This window comes from Mustela lutreola, chromosome X (genome assembly GCF_030435805.1).
Source record: "Mustela lutreola isolate mMusLut2 chromosome X, mMusLut2.pri, whole genome shotgun sequence".
NCBI lineage: Eukaryota > Metazoa > Chordata > Mammalia > Carnivora > Mustelidae > Mustela > Mustela lutreola.
This window is the reverse complement of record NC_081308.1, coordinates 74180709-74204434: the sequence shown is the minus strand read 5'-3', so window position 1 is coordinate 74204434 and position 23726 is coordinate 74180709. Positions and strand designations below refer to the sequence as shown.

At 37.7% G+C, this 23726-nt stretch overlaps 1 protein-coding gene across 3 annotated transcripts in view; it reads left to right on the top strand.

Annotated features, from left to right (window-relative positions):
* RPS6KA6 (ribosomal protein S6 kinase A6) overlaps positions 1-23726 on the top strand; it is a 195891-nt gene that overhangs the window by 3677 nt on the left and 168488 nt on the right. The window lies entirely within an intron of this gene.

Sequence of the window (23726 nt, the reverse complement as noted above, 5' to 3'; positions counted from 1 at the left end):
GGTTTGAAATAAGAACTAGCTTGGTTCCAGTGAGAGGTGGAAAATGGGCCTTAAAAGGGGAATATGAGTTCTTTTGGCTACTGGGAAGAAGGTTCCTGGGGGCAGAAAATAAGATAAGCAAGAGGCTTTGGCTGTAAGAGCTCTTGCAGGAACTATCTCGATTAGGTATACTAGGAATAGGGCCTTCAAAGAGCATCGCTCCACAGGAAGAAACGATTTTAGCTCTTGACTGGATTTTGTCAGGCTGAGGTAAGAGGTGTTACTTGAGATGTTACTGGGTATTGGGCATTCCTGGGTAAGGGTTATTATAAACAACAGCCTGATGTAGTAAAATAAACTTCTTATGAGTTACTGCTCTGTGCCTTACCGTATACATTTGGTTGGTTGGTTCATTGCTTTTTGGTGAGAGAGTACTTGCTTCCTGAAGGAGGAATTGATTGTAGTTTTCAAATTGCATGTTATTGCCCATCAAATTATATTGTAATTGGTACTTTTATTTGTTCATTTTTCTCCCAAATTTTTGCTTAAATTCCAATTACTTAACATTCCGTGTAATATTAGTTTCAGGTATAGAATTTAGTGATTCAGCACTTACTTGCCAACACCCTGCTCTCATGCCAAGTGCCTTCCTTAATCCCCATCAGCTATTTAACCTATTGCTCCACCCATTATCCCTCTGGTTTATTTTCAAACAGTTTATCAGTTTATTCTTAATAGTTAAGATTCTGTTTCTTGGTTTTCCTCTCCTTTTTACCCCCATATTTGTTTGTTTCTTAAATTCCACATATGAGTGAAATCATATGGTATCTGACTGATTTCACTTAGCATAGTACTCTTGACTCTATCCTTGTCCTTCCAAATTCTTTTTATAGCTGATAAATTTTTTTTTGGCTGATAAATATTTTTATAATGTTTAATATTTTGTACCTGAGAATATATTATAATATATCTACATATATATGTATATATATATATTACCCATTCATCATTCAGTGGATACTTGTGTTTCCATAATTTGGCTCCTGTAGATAATGCAGCTATTAAACATCAAGGTTCATGTATCGCTTTGAATTACTATTTTTGTATCCTTTGTGTAAATACCTAGTAGTGTAATTGCTGAATCGTAGGGTAGTTCTATTTTTAAGTTTTTGAGGAGCCTCCATACTGTTTTCCAGACTGGCTGCACCACTTTGCATTCCCACCAGCAGTGTGAGAGGGCTCCCCTTTCTATGCAGCCTCACCAACATCTGTTGTTTCCTGTGTTGTTAATTTTAGCCATTCTGAGTGGTGTGAGGTCATTGCTCATTGTGGTTTTTGATTTGTATTTCCCTGATGATCAGTGATGTTGAGCATCTTTTCAGGGTGTCTGTTGGCCATCTCTATGTCGTCTTTGCAAAAATGTCTATTTATTAAAAAAAAAGGCTATTCGTGTTTTCTGCTCATTTTTTAACTGGATTATTTGTTTTTTTGGTATTTAGGTTTATAAGTTCTTTTTTAAAAATATTTTTATTTATTTGACAGAGAAATCACAAGAAGGCAGAGAGGCAGGCAGAGAGAGGGGGGAAGCAGGCTTCCTGCTGAGCAGAGAGCCCAATGCAGGGGCTCTATCCCAGGACCCTGAGATCATGAACTGAGCTGAAGGCAGAGGCTTAACCCACTGAGCCACCCAGGCACCCTCAAGTTCTTTTTTATTTTTTAAAGAGTTTATTTATTTATTTTACACAGAGAGAGAGATCACAAGTAGGCGGAGAGGCAGGCAGAGACAGAGGGGGAAACAGGATCCTTGCAGAGCAGAGAGCCTGATATGGGGCTCGATTCCAGGATCCTGAGACCATGACCTGAGCCAAAGGCAGAGGCTTAACCCACTGAGCCACCCAGGTGCCCCTATAAGTACTTTATATATTTTAGATACTAACCCTTTATCAGGTACACCATTTGCAGATATCTTCTCCCATTCCCTAGGTTGCCTTTTACTTTTGTTGCTTATTTCCTTCACTGTGTAGGAGCTTTTTATTTTGATGACATCCCAATTGTTTTTTTTTTTTTTCTTTTGTTTCCCTTGCCCCAGGAGACTTATTTAAGTAAGAAGTTACTACAGCTGCTGTCAAAGAGATGACTGCCTGTGTTCTCCTCTAGGATTTGAGAGGTTGCCTGCCTCACAATTAGGTCTTTAATCCATTTTGAATTTATTTTTGTATGTGGTGGAAGTAAGTGGTACAGTTTCATTCTTCTGCATGTTGCCCAGTTTTTGCAACCCCATTTGTTGAAGAGACAGTCTTTTTGACCATTAGATATTCTTCCCTGCTTTGTCAAAGATTAGTTGACTTTGTAGTTGTGGGTTCAGTTCGGGGTTTTCTATTTTGTCCCATTGATCTGTGTCTGTTTTTGTGCCAGTACCATACTGTCTTGATCCCTACAGCTTTGTCATATGACTTGAAGTCTGAAATTGTGATGCCTCCAGCTTTGCTTTCCTTTTTCAAGATTGCTTTGGCTATTCGGGGTCTTTTGGGGTTCCATACAAATTTTAGGATTGTTTATTCTCCCTCTTTGAAAAATGTTGGTATTTCAATAAAGATTATATTCAATGTGTAGATTCCTTTGCCTAGTATAGACATTTTAACAGTGTTTGTTCTTCCAACCCATGAGCATGGAATGTTTTTCCATTTCTTTATGTCCTCTTTGGTTTCTTTCATCACTGTTTCATAGTTTTCAGAGTACAGGTCTTTTGCTTCTTTTGTTAGGTTTACTCCTGGCCATCTTATGGTTTTTGGTGCAATTGTGAGTGGGGTTGATTTCTTGATTTCTCTTTCTGGTGCTTCATTACTGGTGTATAGAAATGCAACAATTTGCTGTATATTGGTTTTGTTTCCCATGACTTCACTGAAGTCCTGTATGCATTCTAGCAATTTTTTTGTTGGAGTCTTTCAGGTTTTCTGTATAGAGTATGATGTCATCTGCAAGTAGTTAAATTTTGAATTCTTCTTTGCCAAGTGGGATGCTTTTTTATTTCTTTTTGTTGTCTGATTGCTGTGGCTAGGACTTTTAGTAACATGTTAAATAACAGTGGTAAGAGTAGACATCCCTGTCTTGTTCCTGACCATAGAGGAAGAGCTCTCAGTTGTTCATATATGACCTTTATTATGTTATGTTCCCTCTACTCTGACTTTTTTGAGGTTTTTTTTATCATGAATGTATGTAGTATTTTGTCAAATGCTTTTCCTGTACTATTGAAAGGATCATATGGTTCTTATTATTTCTTTTATTAATGTGGTGTCTCACATTGATTAATTTATGAGTATTGAATGATCCTTGCAGTCCAGGAATAAATCCCACTTGATTGTGGTGAATAATTCTTTTAGTGTACTATTTATTTCAATTTGCTAGTATTTTATTGAGAATTTTGCAATCATTTTCATCAAGAATATTGGCCTGGAGTTTTTAGTGGAGTCTTTGGTTTAGAAATTAGGATAATGCCAGTCTCATAGAATGAATTTGGTAGTTTTCCATCCATTTCTATTTTTTGGGATAGCTTGAGAAGAATAGGTATTGATTCTTTTAGCATTTGATAGAATATTCCTGTGAAGCCATCGAGTCCTGGATTTCTTTTTGCTGGGAGATTTTTGATGACTGATTCAATTTTTATGCTGGTTATTGGTCTGTTAATGTTTTCTATTTCTTTCTGCTTCAGTTTTGGTAGTTTATATGTCTCTTTGAAGTTAACCATTTCTTCCACATTGTCCAATTTTGGCATATAATGCTTCATAATATTCCCTTGTAATTGTTTGTCTGTCTGTGGTGTTTCTTATTATTTCTCTTCTGTCAATTGTAATTTTATTTATTTGGTTCCTTTCTCTGTTCTTTTTTATAAAGTTTGACTAGACATTTATCAATATTACTAATTTTTAAAAAGAACTAACTCCTGATTTCTTTGATCTGTTTTATTGTTTTCTTAGTTGCTATATCATTTATTTCTGCTCTAATTTTTATTTCCCTCCTTCTGCTTGCTTTGGGCTTCATTCATTTTTCTTTTTCTAGCTCATTCCTGTGTAAGGTTAGGTTGTCTACTTGAGATTTTTCTTCTTTTTTGTTGTAGGCCTGTATTGCTATATGCTTCCCTCTTACGGCTGTTTTTCCTGCATTCCGAAGGTTTTTGAACATTGAATTTTCATTTTCGTTTGTTTCCATGTATTGTTGTTCTTGTTTTTGTCATTGTTTTTTGATTTTCTGATTCATCTGTTCATTCTTTAGTAGCATATTTTTTTTACTTCCGTGTATTCGTTGCCTTTCCAGATATTTTCTTGTGTTTGACTTCCAGGATCATAGTGTTATGGTCAGAGAACATGCATGGTATTATCTCAAACATTTTTTTTGAGGCCTGTTTTGTGACATAATATGTGATCTAGTCTGTAGAATGTCCCATGTACACTTGAAGAGAATGTATATTCTGCTGTTTTAGGATGAAATGTTCTGGATATATCTGTTAAGTACATCTAGTCTAGTGTGTCTTTTAAAGCCATTGTTTCCCTGTTGATTTTCTGCTTAGATGATTTGTTTATTGATGTAAGTAGAATGTTAAAGTCTTCTACTAATATATTATTATTATCAATGAGTTCCTTTAAGTGGTTGCTACTAATTATTTTATATATTTGAGTTACTCCCATGTTTGGGGCATAAATATTTTTAATTGTTAGTTCTTTTGGTTGGATAGTCCCCTTTATTATGATATGGTGCCTTTCTTCATCTTTAGTTATAGTCTTTGCTTTAAAATCTAGTTTGTCAGGTAGAAGTATTATTACTCCAGCTTTCTTTTGACATCCATTTGCGTAATAAATATTTTTCCATCTTCTTATTTTCAGTCTGCTGGTATCCTTAGATCTATAATGATTTTTTTGTAGGCAGCATATAGATGTGTCTTGTTTTTTTCATCCGTTTTAATAATTCTTTAAGGCTGGTTTAGTGGTTATGAAATCCTTTTGGTTTTGTTTGTCTGGGAAACCTTTATCTCTCCTATTGTGAATTAGAGCCTTGCTGGATAGAGTATTCTTGGTTGTAGATTCTTCCAACTCAGCACTTTGAATATAGCATGCCACTATCTTCTGGCTTCCCAAGCTTTTGTTTTGCTGCTTTTAGAATTTTGTCTTTATCGAATTTTGCAAATTTAATTACACTATGTCTTGGTGTTGGCTTGTTCTTGTTGATTTTGCTGGGCGTTCTCTGTGTCTCCTGGATCTGGATATCTATTTCCTTTCCCAATTTAGGGAAGTTTTCTCTCTCTTTTTTAAAATTTAATTTTATTTTTTCAGTGTTCCAAGATTTGTTGTTTATGCACCACACCTAGTGCTCCATGCAGCACATGCTCTCCATAATACCTACCACCAGGCTCAACCATCTCCCACCCACCTCCCCTCTAAAACCCTGTTTGTTTCTCAGAGTCCAAAGTCTCTCATGCTTCATCTCCCCCTCCGATTTTCCCCAATTTACTTTTACTTTCTCCTAATGTCCTCCATGTTATTCCTTAATGCTCTACAAGTAAGTGAAACCATATGATAATTGACTCTCTGCTTGACTCATTTCACTCAGCATAATCTCCGCCAGTCCTGTCCATGTTGATACAAAAGTTGGTTATTCATCCTCTCTGATGGAGGCATAATACTCCATAGTATATATGGACCATATCTTCTTTGTCCATTCGTCCAAAGAAGAGCATCGTGGCTCTTTCCACAGTTTGGTGATTGTGGCCATTGCTGCTATGAACATTGGGGTACATATGGCCCTTCTTTTCACAATCTGTATCTTTGGGGGTAAATATCCAGTAGTGCAATTGCAGGGTCATAGGGTAGTTCTATTTTTAATTTCTTAAGGAATGTCCACACTGTTTTCCAAAGTGGCTGCACCAACTTGCATTCCCACCAATAGTGTAAGAGGGTTCCCCTTTCTCCACATCCTGTCCAGCACTTGTTTACTGCCTTGTTGATTTTGGCCATTCTAAGTGGTGTAAGGTGGTATCTCAATGTGGTTTTGATTTGAATCTCCCTGATGACTAATGATGATGACCATTTTTTCATGTGTCTGTTAGCCATTTGTATGTCTTCTTTGGAGAAGTGTCTGTCCATGTCTTCCGCCCATTTTTTGACGTGATTATCTGTTTTTTGAGTAATGAGTTTGAGGAGATCTTTATAGATCTTGGATATTAGCCCTTTGTCTGTAATGTCATTTGTGAACAACTTCTACCATTCTGTGGGTTGCCTCCTTGTTTTGTTGACTATTTCCTTTGCTGTGCAGAAGCTTTTTATTTTATTTTTTAAAAGATTTTATTTAATTATTTAACAGACAGAGATCACAAGTAGGCAGAGAGGCAGACAAGGGGGTGGGTAAGCAGGCTGCCTGCTGAACAGAGAGCCCAAGGGAGGGCTTGATCCCAGGACCCTGAGATTGTGACCTGAGCTGAAGGCAGAGGCTTAACCCACTGAGCCACCCAGGCAACCCAGAAGCTTTTTATCTTGATGAAGTCCCCCAAATTTATTTTCGCTTTTGTTTCCTTTGCCTTTTGAGAAATGTCTTGAAAGAAGTTTCTGTGGCCGATGTCAAAGAGGTTACTGCCTATGTTCTTCTTTAGGATTTTGGTAGATTCCTGTCTCATGTTGAGGTCTTTTATCCATTTTGAGTTTATCTTTGTTTATGGTGTAAGAGAATGGTCAAGTTTCATTCTTCTATACATAGCTGTCCAATTTTCCCAGCACAGTTTATTGAAGAGACTTTTTTCCACTGTGCATTTTTTTCTGCTTTGTCGAAGATTATTTGACCATAGAGCTGAGGGTCCATATCTGGGATCACTACTCTCTTTCACTGGTCTAAGTGTCTGTTTTTGTGTTAGTACCATGCTGTCTTGGTGATCACAGCTTTGTAGTAAAGCTTGAAATCAGGCAACGTGATGCCCCTGGTTTTGTTTTTCTTTTTCAACATTTCCTTAGCAATTCGGGATCTCTTCTGATTCCATACAAATTTTAGGATTCTTTGCTCCATCACCTTGAAAAATGCTGGTGGAATTTGGTCAGGATGGCATTGAAAATATAGATTGCTCTGGGCAGTACAGACATTTTAACAATGATTATTCTTCTGATCCATGAGCATGGAATGCTCTTCCATCTTTTTGTGTCGTCTTCAGTTTCTTTCATGAGTGTTCTCTGGTTCCTTGAGTACAGATCCTTTACCTCTTTGGTTAGGTTTATTCCCAGGTATCTTATGGTTCTTGGTGCTATAGTAAATGGAATGGATTCTCTAATTTCCCTTTCTATATTTTCATTGTTAGTGTATAAGAAAGCTACTGATTTCCGTGCACTGATTTTGTATCCTGCCATAGTACTGAATTGCTGTATGAGTTCTAGTAGTTTGGGGGTGGGGTCTTTTGGGTTTTCCATATAAAGTATCATAACATCTGCAAAGAGAGAGAGTTTGACTTCTTCTTTGCCAATTTCAATACTTTTTACTTGTTTTTGTTGTCTGATTGCTGTTGCTAAGACTTCTAGTACTATGTTGAACAACAGTGGTGAGAGGGGGCATCCTTGTCGTGTTCCTGATCTCAAAGGAACGGCTCTCAGCTTTTCCCCATTGAGAATGATATTTGATGTGGTTTTTCCATAGATAGATTTTATGAAGTTGAGGAATGTTCCCTCTACCCCTACACTTTGAAGTGTTTTAATCAGGAACAATGTTATATCTTGTCAAATGCTTTATCTGCATCAATTGAGAGGACCATGTGGTTTTTCTCTCTTCTCTTACTGGCTCGTTCTATCACATTGATTGATTTGTGAATGCTGAACCACCCTTGCATCCCATGGATAAATCCCACCTGGTCATGGTCGATAATCTTTTTAATGTACTGTTGGATCCTATTAGTTAGGATGTTGTTGAGAATCTTGGCATCTATATTCATCTGGGATATTGGTCTGAAATTCTCCTTTTTGGTGGGGTCTTTGCCTGGTTTGGGGATCAGGGTAATGCTGGCTTCATAGAAAGAGTCTGGAAGTTTTCCTTCTGTTTCGATCTTTTGAAACAGCTTTAGCAGAATAGGTATTATTTCTTTGAATTTTTGGTAGAATTCCCCAAGGAATTTGGGGAAGGTCCTGGACTCTTCTTTTTGGGGGTATTTTTGGTCACTGCTTCAATCTCGTTACTAGATATTGGTCTATTCAGGTTGTCAGTTTCTTCTGTTTCAGTCTTGGAAGTTTATAGGTTTCCAGGAATGTATCTATTTCTTCTAGGGTGCTTAACGTATTGGTGTATAGCTGTTGATAATAATTTCTGATGATTGTTTCTATTTCCATGGTGTTAGTCATGATCTCTCCCCTTTCATTCATAATGTTATTAATTTGCATCCTCTCTCTTTTCTTTTGGATTTGTTTGCCCAGTGGTTTATTGATCTTATTGATTCTTTCAAAGAACAAAGCTTCTAGTTTCGTTGATGTGTTCTACTGTATCTCTAGTTTCTAACTCACTGATCTCTGCTCTAATCTTGATAATTTCCCTTCTTGTGTGTGAGGTCGGCTTAATTTGTTGTTGATTTTCCAGTTTTTTAAGGTGTAAAGAGTGCTGGTGTGTTTGTGATTTTTCAGTTTTTTTGGGTGCGGCTTGGATGGCTATGTATTTCCCCCTTAGTACTGCCTTTGCTGTATCCCAGAGGTTTTGTACCAATGTGTCTTCATTCTCATTTAAGTTTAAGTTCTTCTTTGATTTCCTGTTTGACCCAAACATTCTTGCATAGGATGGTCTTTAGCTTCCAATTATTTGAATTTCTTCCAAACTTTTTCTTGTGGCTGATTTCCAGTTTCAAAGCATTGTGGTCTGAGAATATGCAGGGAATCATCTCAGTCTTTTGGTGTTGGTTGAGCCCTAATTTGTGACCCAGTATGTGGCCTATTCTGGAGAAAGTTCCATGTGCACTTGAGAAGAATGAGTATTCTATTGTTTTAGGGTGGAATGTTCTGTATATATCTTTGAGGTCCATCTGGTCCAATGTGTCATTCAATGCTTTTGTTTCTTTATTGACTTTATGCTTGGATGATGTATTACTGAGAGCAACATGTTAATATCCCCTTCAGTTAATGTACTCATATCAATGTGACTCTATTTTGATTAACAGTTGGCTTATGTAGTTGGTCGTTCCCATATTGGGGGCATAAGTATTTACAATTGTTAGATCTTTTTAGTGGATAGATGTTTTATGAATGATGTAGTTTCCTTCTGTATCTCTGGCTATAATCTTTAGCTTAAAATCTAATTTATCTGATAGGAGAATTGCTACCCCAGCTTTGTTTTTTGAGACCCGTTGGTATGGAAGTTGGTTCTCCATCCCTTCACTTTCAGTCTGGTTGTACCTTTAGGTTCCAAACCTGTCTCTTGTAGACAGCATATGGACAGGCCTTGTCATTTTATCCAAAATGCAACCCTGTGTATTTTATGGGAGGATATGGGCCATTCACATTGAGAGTGATTATTGAAAGATAAGTTTTATGGATAAGTGTTATTTGCCTGTGAAGTCTTATTTCTATAGATTGCCTCTTTAAATTTCTGTTCTATGTCACTCTTGGGTTCTTTCTTCTTTTATAGAACGCCCCTCCCCCCCTTATTATTTCTTGTAGTGCTGGCTTGGACCAAGTAATAGTGCCAGAACCTTGCAGGTCTTGGAAGCTCTTTATCTCTCCATCCATTCTGAATGTCAACCTTGCTGGATAAAGTATTCTTGGCTGCATGTTCTTCTCATTTAGTGCCCTGAATATGTCTTGCCTGCTCTTTCTGGCTTGCCAAGTTTCTCTGGACAGGTATGCTGTTATTCTGATGGTCCTTTCTCTGTACACAAGGAATCTCTTCCCCGTAGCTGCCCTTAGGACCTCTTGTCTAAAATTATGATGTGTGAATTTCACAATTTATTGTCTTAGGTCTTTCTAGATTTGTTGATCTTGGGGAGTGTTTTTCTGCCTCTAGGACAGGAACACTTGTTCCAATCCCCAGATTAGGGCAAATTCTTATCCAGAATTTGTTTAGTTGTATCTTCTAGTTTTCTCCCTTTCTCCATCCACTCAGGGATCCCAGTCATTCTCACATTGGAATATTTCATGGTGTCCTTTATTTCCATAATTCTGTTTTCAGGGCTTCTAAGCTGTTTTTTCCAGGCCTCCTCCTCTGATCCTTTATTTCTTTTAGTTTGTTCTACATCACTAATTTGATGTTCTCCCTCGGTTACTCTAGCTGTTAGAGTATTTAATTAGATTGGATCTCATTAATAGCATTTTTAACTTCTGCCAGATTGAGTCTTACTTCTCCCCTTAGAGATTCTATGTTGTCACTAACAGTTTTCTCCAATGTAGGCATTGCCTGTTTAATTGTTACCCTGAATTCCCTTTCTGACATATTGTTTATGTCCATATCCAGTAGTTCTGATGGAGAGGGTACAGTCTCTGAGTTTTTCCTTTTTTGGGTGTGCCTCCTAGTCATTTTCGTGAGAACTGGTTGAGGGTATATATAGCTAAATATATCAACCACGATCTAGGCAAGGTGTACCGTGGAAGGATTCGGAGGAATCGGTAGTCACCACTAAGAAGGAAAAAAAGAGAATGAGAAAGGAAAACAGTGAACCCCACCAAAATGAGCCCCAAAAGTAAGATAAGGTACATAAACAAAAATGAAACAAAAAGACCAACAAAAGTAAATGACAAGAAAAAAAAAGAAGAACTTAGCAAAATGAACCTTATGAATAAGATTTATATAATACCAGAACAAAGCAAATTCACAGAAACACTGAGAGAAGAATAAGATGGGAGGGTAGTTATAAATCCTAGATATGGGCGAGGAAGGTTATTTCGGTTCTTCCTGGGTGTATTTTGTTAACTTTGTTAAAGGACTCAACTTTCCAGAGATGCAGGGAAATTAAAACTGGTTTATATATAGGGGTAGTTTTGAGTAGGGCAAAAAGGATCACCTTGAAGCCTATATATTTAAAAAGAGAAAAAGAAACACAGGATATGTATGAAAAAAGTTCAAGTTAAAAAGTTATTATGGAATATGTTGTATTAAACCTCTAGTTATGGTAAATAGGTTAAAAACATTAAAAGAACAAGAATCGTGAGAACAAATAAAAAAAAAGAAAAGTTGTATCTATGAAATATACAGGTTTTAGAGCAGTACTGGGAGCTTAATATATTGTTTTCCCCTGTTGTTGTGGGTTTACAGTTTTATGGGGACCCTGTGCTATTTGTCTTCTTGTTCTTTTGGCTTCTCTTCTGAGGGAGGGGCCTGCTACATTGTTTTACCATCAATCTTGCTTAGGTTCAGTGGCCCTGCGGGCTATCAAGGGGCTGGGCTCTGTGGAAACCGGTTTTACAGGTTTTTGTTCTCTGAAGGGTTTTGTTCTTTGGCAGCTTTTTGCGACTTTTTGTAGGTTTAGTGCAAAGTCAAGTGTCTGTACCCAGACCTCCGCCTCAAAGAGAAGCCTCAGATTGTTCCTCTCTGGGTGGTCCAGAACACACAGATGAGTCTTTCTGCCACCTCCGCTGAATACTGCAACCTCCCCCAGTCGATGTGCACCCCCTGCCACCATCTCAGTGGTCACCTGAGTCCCCTGCTTGTCTCTGCACCCTTGTGCCACTAAAACCATGAGCGATACTGGTCCAGGGTTCCTGCTTTCATTGGCTGCCTTTGCCGGGACTGCTCTCTGGAGTCCAGGTTTACCCAAGGTGTGCTCAGACCCCACATTCTCGCAGGTCTCAGAAGGCTGCAGCTGAGGGACTCGGACCAGAGACAGCACTGGGTTCTCTGAGGCGCGGGCTGGGAGTACTCAGACCCCTCAGTTAGTCGCGGAAGGCTGCAGTCCTAGAGACTGCTGGCGGGCGCCCACACCAGGTTTTCTCAGGTGTGGCAGGTGTGCGCCCAGCCAGAATGGTGGTGCAAGCAGCAGAAAGGCTTGGACTCAGAAACTAGGACCTGGAGGCTCCACTGCACTCTGTCTGGCATGTGTGGTCACCAGCAGTGACCATCCTGCAACCGTGGGCTTAGTCCCATGCTCATGACTGCCTGATTCCACCAATTGCCCCTTAAGATCTTTGGCTTTTTTTGAGTGCTTTTAACCAGACTCCATTTAACGCTGGTCCCCAGTTCCCCAGTCACAGGGCACTTGTATTGGCGTATTACTTACCAATGGGTCGCTTCTGGTGGCTCCCTCCACCTTCTGTTTATCCTCCAATATCAGTCCAAGCATTCTTACTCCACTTTACCTGTCCACTGGAGTCTTCTGTCCCTGTAGAGATCCAGCAGTGTATAATCCTACATCTCAGGCTGATTTCCTGGTTGTGATGTGAGTGTTCTGGTAGATTATTAGCTCACTTCAGGCGACCGGTTGAAACAGGGCCTCCTACTTCTCTGCTGTCTTATTTCTCTTCTCCCCATGCTAGGGAGGTTTTCAGCCATTATTTCCTGAAATAAATTTCCTGTCCTTTTTTTTTTTTTTCTTCTCTTCTTCCAGGACTCCTATTCATGGAGTCAGAGTTCCCTAGTCTATTCCCATATTCCATAACTCTCTTTTATTCAGCTTCATTTTTTCCCTTTTCTTTTCTTTTCCTTTTTTTCCTTTCTAATCACTTATTTACTCCTTTGCTGCTTCTTTGTGTTCTCTTCATCTAGTCTGTTTCAGATCTCAGTTACTGAATTTTTCATTTCTGGCTGGTTTTTTTTTTTTTTTAATTTTTTAAAAAATCTCTGCAGAAGGACCTTCCTAAAGTCTGTCATCCTTTTCTCAAGCCCAGCAAGTATCCTTGTGATTGTTGTTTTAAATTCTCCATCAGGCATGTTATCTAAACATCTGTTTCACTTAGATCTTTTGCCATGACCTTATCTTGTTCTCTCATTTGGGATAAGTCTTTCCATTTGCCCCTTTGTCTGAATCTCTGTCTTGTGTATGTTAGAAAAGCCTGTTATGTTTCCTGATCCTGAGAGTAATGTTTTTATGCAGAAGAGTTCATATTGTGTCCAGGGTCTGGTGCTTCAGGGATTGTCGCTGGTGTGTGCTGTATGTGCTCTGCTGGTGTGTTTTGGCTGCTCTTTCATTACTGTCTGCAGAGGCTCTCCTTGCCTGCAGTAGGCAGTGTTTGGTCCTTGGTCCATGTGTGTTGAGTTTTAACTAGGTGTGTTCTGGTCTGCTTGATAAATGAGTCCTAATGCTACTTCTTCTAGTAATGAAGCCTTGCAAATCTCTCTGGTTGGGAGAGGAGGTGGTACGGGCAGGGATTTCTGCTGGTCTTCTGGAGAAGAGGCCCACTGCACTGGGATAGAGGCAAACTTGACCTTAAAGGTCTGTACCAGCAGAGTACAGGGGTGTGGAACCTAGTGTAAACAAGTTAGACCACGGGTATTGGCTCTGTGGTACAAAAGGTGGTCCTCTGTTTATGCTGAGGAGTGGTGGAAGGAAATGGTGTCATCCAGCTCCTTTGTTCCTGGAGTGGGGTCTCTGTGCTTGCTGCTTTCAGGAAATCACCCCAGGAGGAGCAAATATTCTCTCTGCTGTGTGTCCCATGTACCCCTGCAGATCACTGCCTGCATGCTGTCTGTTTTGGGGCTGTTTTACTACCTTTTTCCCCAGAAGCAGTAGATACTTTAGGTTCTATCCCAGCCAACCCTGGGGACTTTCAGAACTCCAGGTTCTAGGGGGATGATGTCATCAGTAGTCTGTGTCAGCCCTCTGGGCGTGTTTCATTGTGCTGGGATTGAGAGAGGCTTGACCTGCAAGTGCGGTTGTGCCAGAGCACAGGGGTGTGGGACCCAGAGTAAGCATGCTAGGTGGTTAGGGTGGGGGCCCAACTGCCCTCGGCAGGTGGCTCTGTGTTTATGCTGAGGGGTGGGAGAGGAAAATGGAGAGGCAAGTCTGTGAATGCTATCTTTCATGGAGGAGCTCCTAGAAGAGCCCATAATCTCCCCAATGTATGACCCAGGCAGTTCTCAGCTCACTCTTTCCACTCTGTCTTCCCCCAGGGTTGTTTGCCTGCCTCTTTCCAGGAGGAACATAGCATCTTCAGGGCTTTATCCTAGACTAGACTGCTGACCTTTAAAACTCCAGTCTTTAAGTCCTGCTGGTTGCAAAAACTCATGAACATCAGCTCCGCTCGTTTTTCCAGCCAGTGGCTTCAGGGAAGTGTTATCCTTATGAGTTCCACTGTGTGCTCCACCCTTTCTCTCATCTTTCTCTGGTATCATGGTTCCCTCCCCTACACAGCATCAGCAATCCATTTCTCCCATAAACCATGTCTTCTCACTTCCTATATTCTTCTTTGATGTGGCTTCTTCTCTCCCTTCCATTGTAGAGTTCTGTCATTCTTCAGGTTGTTTTTCTGGGATATTCAGAATGACCTGATAGTCATTTAGTTGTGTTCTAGGGAGGAGACAAACCTAGGGTTCTTTTACTATGCCACCATCTTGATTTTTGCAATTGGTACTTTTATATTATTTCTTTAGCCTAAACACTGCCTTTGTTTAAAAGTTAATTTTGAGAGTAATAAAGTTTGCTGATAAAAACCAGTTTGGGATTAAAGGCAAAGACTTGAAATATTTAACCAGAATGGCAAATATATGGCAGATTAGGAAAAAGGGCTAGTTTTAATTAAATGAGACCCTATAGTAATAGAGGAAAGAACATGGGATTTGGAGGTTTATTAATCTGGTTTCCAGTCTCACCTTCAAGTCATACTAGGTATGTGACCCAATGCAAGTTACCTAACTTCCTCGAGGCTAAGTTTCTTCATCTGTAAATGGGGAAAAAAAATCCTCAAGTATTGTTATGTAAACAAATTTATTCATTACTGGGCTTAATACAGTTATCAAGGTGCTTTGAAAACAAAACAAAATGGGGGCGCCTGGGTGGCTCAGTGGGTTAAGCCACTGCCTTCGGCTCAGGTCATGATCTCAGGGTCCTGGGATCGAGTCCTGCATCAGGCTCTCTGCTCAGCAGGGAGCCTGCTTCCTCCTCTCTCTCTCTCTCTCTGCCTGCCTCTCAGTGTACTTGTAATTTCTCTCTGTCAAATAAATAAATAAAATCTTAAAAAAAAAAAAAAAAGAACAAATTAAAAAAAAAAAAAAAGAAAACAAAACAAAATGAAACTGTATCAGTACAAAAAAAACAAGGGCATATGTCTTTCACGATGCAGTTGTTTTATAGAAGGGTGGAAATAAATTCATTATTATTTCAGCTCAACCAGCAAATTTTGTTTTTAGTTTTTATAGCAGTATGATGCATAAATAATTAGCCTTTGATTCTTTGGGTTTTTTGTTCAGATGAGGGTGTGTAGGATAGCAACAGAAATGTGTCTAGCTTAATTTCTTGGACAAGGTAGTCTGTTTAATTACAAAATTCTGGGAGTTCTTTTATAGATAGTGAATACAATTTAACTGAAAAGGATATAATTGTCTCATCACATTAACCATGACTATTTTCGTTTAAAAAAAAAAAAACTTAAAGTTAACAGAATAAATAAGAGGTGCTTTGCATGTAGTAGTTCTCTAGTATATAGTAGGTTCTTCTCTTTTCCCATAGTCGTCGTAATTCCCCTTTCCCTGTCCTTAGACTTTGAATTATTGTCACCTATATCAAAACCTTGGGATTTAGATAGCGGCGGTCAAAGCCCCCAGCTTATGAGCAGTGTTTTTAAGACTTCCTATATCTGAGCATTTCATTGAAGTATAGTAATCATATTTGCAACCACAGATAGGGTGATTCAGGGATAAAATATGAAGTTAGGAGCACTATGAAGAATAAGAAACAATTCCATTTGCTGTAACTGGCTTTTGAAGTGTGTCATCAGCATTTACTTTTTACTTTTTTTTTTTTTTTCCTTTCAGAACTTTTGCCATGGTAGGAATTGGTTCAGCTTATCAAGTGTTTGTAGGTTACAAGGCAATGCAGTACATAGTACTGTAATATGAAATGTCTAAAGACATACCACCCTGAGTCTCCGCCTACTCCCATAGGTTTACATGTAGGTAGGCAAGATATACGTTTGTGGAAATTCATTCTATGAGTCACAAGACCATCAACAATGAGGTGGTTGTGGTAGTAGTTTAGGGGTAGATCTGGCAATGCCTTGTTAAAGAGGTGGAATTTGAACAGGGCATTAGAGACTGGATAATATTTTCCAGACAGATGAAAAGAATATATTTCTGGTGGATGGGGTCAATATAAGCAAACACATGGAAGCATTCTTGGGAGGAATGAAAAATCTAATATTGCTAGCATATAAGTCTATGGTACAAGAGTGAAGACATAGTACGAAGTGAGGTAGGGGATGTACTGAAGGTAGTCTTGTGTGGGACTTTTGAAGCTAGTTTAAGGGTTCAGTGCTAATTTATAAAGGGGAGCTACTAAAGGTTGTCGAGGCCATGAGTAATATGACCAGATCTATGCTTTGAGAAATAACTGATGTCAGAGTGGAGGATGGGTTAGAGTGGAGGAGAGACTGAAAGTGGAGAATACCAGCTGGGAAGCTATTGTATTAGTGGAAATAGTAGTGAGATTTTAAAACTAGGGCAAAAGGGGAAGAAAAGAGAGGACTGATGGGCTAGAACTTGCAGAGATAAACTAATTAGAATTTAGCAACTGATTAGAAGTAAGAGGGAAGAATAAAATGACAGGTATTAGGAGTGTTTTGATCGGACTTAATTTAACAGACATTTTATGCATGCCAGCCAATCTAAGTATCTGTGTTAGTGGCTGAACTAATACCAAGATAAGTAGATCTTTTTGCAGCATAGGAAGATAGCTAGATGAACTTTCTCCTCTCTTGAGGAGAATATTGTCTTGAACAAGAGAAAACCACTCTTTCTTAGTGTGCTTAAAATTTTTATTACCACAGGAAAATTTATTAATTACTTACCAAAGGGGGGGGACCTTTTCATGCTTTCAAAATGATCCTTGGACCTGTAATTCTTGCTTCATCAATATTCATTTTCAGTAGTCGGCAGCCCCTGAGTGCAGAGGGCTGTTCTGAAAATAGTGGTCATTGCTGCTTTCTGGGATGTAGAAAAGAGAGTAAGGACATCTTTATTTCTTACAGGCTTTCACCAGGTTTATTTGGAATAAGAAGGGGAAGGGGCCCAAACTGTCTTGCTTGCTCCACCACAGGTACCTTCCCAGTTTACTCCAAAGCTGTTTTCCTTTAAGCCAGTCTGGTCTGGAAATATTCCAGTTAGTTCCTTCAGGAAAGGACCTTTTACTTGCCTACCTTGATTATTTCATCAAGAGAGCTAATAATAAGGCCTAACTTGGTGCATTGCTATTGTGGACCATATTGTTGTTTCAATACCAACCCTCTTTATAGTCTCCTTGATCTATAATTTTGAGAAGGAAACAAGATTTTTTCCCTGCCTGAAAATTTTTTTATTGGTGGATGCTGTCATTGTCTTTAGCAGCAGTTCTGAAGATCTGGTAAGCAGTTGGAGTATAGAGGTAAGCCTTTTAGTACTTTGTCAGAATTTGTTATATAGTGTTTACACATATATGTTATTTTCAAATATTATTTACTATTCTTACTGCTAGTTTTCTTTGTGTATTTTGTTTTCTTCTGGTTTGTTTTTAGGTGAGAATTAACAAAGGAGTTGGAAGGGAAGGGGGAGAGACTTAGAGCTAAGCTTAATGGGGTTTTTGTAAATAATAGAAATGTTTTCTGAATTGGCCTGGAAGCATTCTATGTAACTGATTTTGCTGCTAGAGTTCAACTCGTATCTATACATAGGTTCTGCTGTGTGTGTGTATGTGTGTTGGTGTATGTGCATGTGCATGCACAAGTGAGAGAGAATTCTACTTATACTTTACTTCATTTCACAAAATTTTTGAGATGTTTTATAGGAAATATTATCCAATAACAAAACTATTTTGATATTCAGGATAAGGAAAAACATAAAGTGAGAGATGTATGGAAAGGATAGAGAATGGGGTTGGAGAGTGAAATAGAAGACAGGTAAACAGGCTATAAATATAGTTAATATAGTTGAATTGCAAATTTGGCTTTGAGTTTCCCCGGGGTGGTAGTACTCGACTCTTACTTTATGCCATATATACCTGGGAATTTTAAAACCATTGTCCATGGTAGTGGCTCAGAAAGACTGGTATTTTACTGATCTGGTGGGGGCCTGGGCATCATTCCCCAGATGATTATGGTGTACAGCCAAGGATAAAGAACCAAAGTAAAAAGAGAAATAGTCATATAGTTCTCATTATCCAACAACAATGACGATAAGCAATATCGGTTAAAAGCTAGCAGTTAGCACTAACATAAATTTTCCATGAATTTTAAGGCTTTTCTGTACGTTTCATTTTGTTGTTTTAATATATGGCTGGCGTATTGGGAATATTTTAGCTGTCTTGTATGCTCTTGCTGTGTAGTTTTGAGGAACATGCTTGCCCACAGAGTAAAAACAAAATATAAGTGTCCTAACTGATTTTTGATATTGCTTAGCCTTGATGTGGAGGTTAAGTGATCTGTATACCTTATTAGCAGGTAAATCAGAAGATAGTGACTCTTTTAAATAAAATATCCCAGTAAGTATTCTATAAATATTCTATAGGCCTTTGATATTCAAAGGCCTTGGATAATTATTCTTAACTATAGGATTTATTTGCCTCTCCTATAAAGTGGTTGGAGACAGACTTTAAGAGGAAATACAACAATTCTAACACCTAAATGCAATTTTTTTTAACCTGAAAAGACATTGAAATCCATTCCATCTTAAATGTTTTTAAACTTAATAGAGAAAAATATGACATTTATTGAACATGTATTATATCTTCAGTTTTATTCACTCTTCAAAATAGCTTCATAAGAAAAAGGGTGTCTTTTTAACAGATAAGAAAAATACATAGAAATTAATGGGAGGCATATTTGGAATTTGAATGTAGATCATTTTAATAGTTTTATACCCTTTTCTCTATGCATTGTTGTCTTTCCCCACCATAAAGACAATATTAAAGATAAGGAGAGGATATAGATAAATTGTTGGTCATCATATCAGATTGGTAAATCAGATCTGATTTAATAACCATATCTACTCAAAATTATATAGGACCTACAATATCTAAAACAATTTTGAAAATGAAGACTAAAATGCAAGAAATCACTCTATATGGGATTTTAAGGTTTACTGTATTACTGCAATTAATTAAGACAGTGTGAGATTGATGAAAATATAGATGCATAGATCGATAGAACAAAATAGGGAACCCAGAAATAGGTCCACACAAATATGCTTAACTGAAATTGGAGAAAAGTATAGAAACAAATAAAGGTCTTCAGTTTCCTCACATATAAGATGGAAAGTAATGTATTTCTGATTATTTTGAGAAGTTAAACAGTTGTGCTTTGTACATAAGTTTGAGAAGAATAAGAAAGTTTTGTTGCTTTAACAAAATGCTTCTAAAATTTAGGAGTCCTAAACAAAGTACTTTTTTATCCTGATAAATAAATCAATGGACATTTTAAACTTACTTCACATTTCTGAAGGTATTATTTTAATGAAAGTACATGAACCTCATATCTAGAAGAGGTTATTACAATGAGAAGAATTTCTACCAAAGAATGCCATGTTAGAGACATGTCGTGTGTATTCATGCATTCATCTGTACATATATATGTATGTATCCTTTGAAAGTAGACTTTTCAAAGCTTATGGTGTAGCTCATATGAGATTGGCCAGATAGCCAGTGTCTTGGCATTAGGAATATGGTGGAGCTATTAAAAACTATCAAAGTCATTGGCTCTGATTTCAACCAATCAGGGTAAACATATTCCTGCCTAGATAGTAACCAGGGAATCTGTTTCTCTGTCATTGAACCAAAGTTTTAAAAATTCAAATGCTTCACAAATACTTTCTAATGTGTATATAATAGTGGTATGCTTAGTTCAACTCATAATAATTTATCATTTGCCAAACTTAAAGCATGATGGTAAGGAGATTGGCTTTAATTAGTTCTAAATATATTTTGCATGCATTTATTCAGCAGATTCTTTTAAATGCCTGTTTATGTGTAAGTTATTACATTAGTTACTAGATATGGATCATTTGATTCATGTTCTAGGTTTCTGCCTTGATAACTGAAAACCAATTAACTATATACATCCATTCTTGCATAGTCATGAGGAAATATGAAAAGACCATAGGTCAAAAAGACCAACAAATTTAGGCTTATTGAAAGCTTTTCTTAAATTTAATCTTTCTGGGACATTAGTGTTTTAATTCTATACTCCTAGGGTATTATTACTTAGATTAACTGATAGTTCCTTTCCACTCTCTGCTTCTTAAAAAAATATTGATAGTTTAAAAAATATTAATAGATTCTCGTATTTAAATCAGTTGTCAAGAATCGAGCTACAGTATTTATGGCAGTTCAGTTTATGTTTCTTGTTTTTAGGACTTTCTCTTACTCCTGGCATTTGATTATGGCAGTTGGAGAGGATTATTATGTTTGGGTATATATCCCTCTTACTTTTATTTAGAGTTCTTCTAAAATCATTTTTGCTTTACGAGAAAGAAACTTACTTTTACTAATGGATTGTCTTTGGATTTAGGTTATCTTAGGTTTTTGAACCTAAGATAAATAATGAGGTTAAAATAATGAGGTTTCTAGAGGTTGGTTTTCTCAGTTATCAAGTTACCATTCAAGCTGCCAGTGATAGCTCTCAATTCAGTGATACTTGATTTTGTATATTTCACTTCCAGCTTGCTGATTTGTGTGCTCAAATGTGGCAGAAAACATAAATTAGTATTGTAGTGATAGTAAAATTTTAAAACTAGGCCTTTTCTCATAATTTTCATTGGGATTGTTCAGAATAGCAAGATAAATAATAACTTATTTGGCAATTTTAACAGATACATATTAGTAGTCCCTGTGAAACATAGGTTTGACAAGATAATGTAAGGCTGACTTCAGCAGTTTTATTTAAACTACCAGGTTCTGTGTTACAGAAGTATTATTAAGAGGGCTATGGCATGGCTGTTTTTCTAGAAATAACAGCATCCCTGAAGAGAATGATATTTAATTAGGCTGTTGATTTGGGGACTCATCCCAAATAAATAGATTTTATAACTTTAGAGTTTATCTCTTTAATCTAATAGAAACAAAATGTCCAAAGAAGAAGTAAAACTATCACTCTTGCAGATGATATGATACTATATGTGGAAAACCCAAAAGACTCCACTCCAAAACTGCTAGAACTTGTACAGGAATTCAGTAAAGTGTCAGGATATAAAATCAGTGCACAGAAATCCGTTGCATTTCTCTACACCAACAACAAGACAGAAGAAAGAGAAATTAAGGAGTCAATCCCATTTACATTTCCACCCAAAACCATAAGATACCTAGGAGTAAACCTAACCAAAGAGGCAAAGAATCTATAGTCAGAAAACGATAAAGTACTCATTAAAGAAATTGAGGAAGACACAAAGAAATGGAAAAACGTTCCATGCTCCTGGATTGGAAGAACAAATATTGTGAAAATATCTATGCTGCCTAAAGCTATCTACACATTTAATGCAATTCCTATCAAAATCCCATCCATTTGTTTTTAAAGAAATGGAACAAATAATCCTACAATTTATTTGGCACCAGAAAAGAACACAAATAGCCAAAGGAATATTGAAAAAGAAAGCCAACGTTGGTGGCATCACAATTCCGGACTTCAAGCTCTATTACAAAGCTGTCATCATCAAGACAGTGTGATACGGGCACAAAAACAGACACATTGATCAGTGGAGCAGAATAGAGAGCCCAGAAATAGACCCTTAACTCTATGGTCAACTAATCTTCGTCAAAGCAGGAAAGAATGTCCAGTGGAAAAAAGACGGCCTCTTCAATAAATGGGGTTGGGAAAACTGGATAGCCACATGCAGAAAAATGAAATTGGACCATTTCCTTATACCACACACGAAAATAGACTCAAAATGGATGAAGGACCTCAATATGAGAAAGGAATCCATCAAAATCCTTGAGGAGAACACAGGCAGCAACTTCTTCAACCTCAGCCACAGCAACTTCTTCCTAGGAACAACGCCAAAGGCAAGGGAAGTAAGGGCAAAAATGAACTCTTCATCAAGATCAAAAGCTTTTGCACAGCAAAGGAAACAGTTAACAAAACCAAAAGACAACTGACAGAATGGGAGAAGATATTTGCAAACGACATATCAGATAAAGGGCTAGTATCCAAAGTGTATAAAGAGCTTAGCAAACTCAACACCCAAAGAACAATCAGGAAATAGGCAGAGGACATGAGCAGACATTATTGCAAAGAAGACATCCTGATGGCCAACAGACACATGAAAAGTGCTCCACATCACTGGGCATCAGGGAAATACAAATCAAAGCCACAATGAGGTGCCATCTCACACCAGTCAGAATGGCTAAAATCAACAAGTCAGGAAATGACAGATGCTGGCGAGGATGCGGAGAAAGGGGAACCCTCCTACACTGTTGGTGGGAATGCAAACTGGTGCAACCACTGTGGAAAACAGCATGAAGGTTCCTCAAAAAGTTGAAAATTGAGCTACCCTATGACCCAGCAGTTGCACTCCTGGGTATTTACCCTAAAGATACAAACGTAGTGATCCGAAGGGGCACGTGCACACTAATGTTTATAGCAGCAATAGCTACAATAGCCAAACTATGGAAAGAACCTAGATGTCCATCAACAGATGAATGGATAAAGAAGAAGTGGTATATATACACAATGGAATACTATGCAGCCATCAAAAGAAATGAAATCTTGCCATTTGCGACAACATGGATGGAACTAGAGCGTATCATGCTTAGCGAAATAAGTCAATCAGAGAAAGACAACTATCATATGATCTCCCTGATATGAGAAAGTAGAGATGCAGTGGGGGTTTTGGTGGGTAGGAAAAGAATAAATGAAACAAGTTGGGATCGGGAGGAAGACAAACCAACAGAGACTCTTAATGTCACAAAACAAACTGAGGGTGAATGGGGGAGGGTTGCAGGGAGAGGTTGGTGGGGTTATGGACACTGAGTGGGGTATGTGCTATGGTGAGTGCCATAAAGTGTGTAAACCTGGCAATTCACAGACCTGTACCCCTGGGGCTAATAATACACTATATGTTTATTAAAAAGAAAAAAATTAAAAACAAGAAAAAAAACCACAAAAATGTCATCATCATTTCGGTTTTTACATTATTAGGTTGTACATTTTTTAAAGGAATAATGTGTTTGATTTTCTTTGTTTTAAAACCTTTTAACACTTAGTTTGACTAAAATAAAATATTGGAAATTTTTGGCTGAATTATGTAGATTCCCAAAAGTGAGCTGAATATTCTTACCCATTTAAGTTCTTTTTGAGATTAACAGCATCTATATCCTTATTGTTTATGCCTTCAGGGAGGAGTTTTTCATAACTTTCTGCAAATAAAATTCTTGCAAAAAAGCATAAAAATAAACCATTTTATTGCCTTTTCTTTTTTTTTTCAATTTTATGAGAGTACAAGGGATGTTGGAGTAAAAGTAAGTTGCATATACAGGTGGAAAAAAATAAAAAAAGAAAATACAGGGTGACAAGAAGTACACATCAAGACACATAGGACTTAAAATGGCAAAAATCATGATAATTAAAGCATTTTAGAAGTTGAAGGAGAAAAAAGACAGTTACATACAAAAGGAACACTAAAAGACTATTAGCATATTTCTCAGAAGC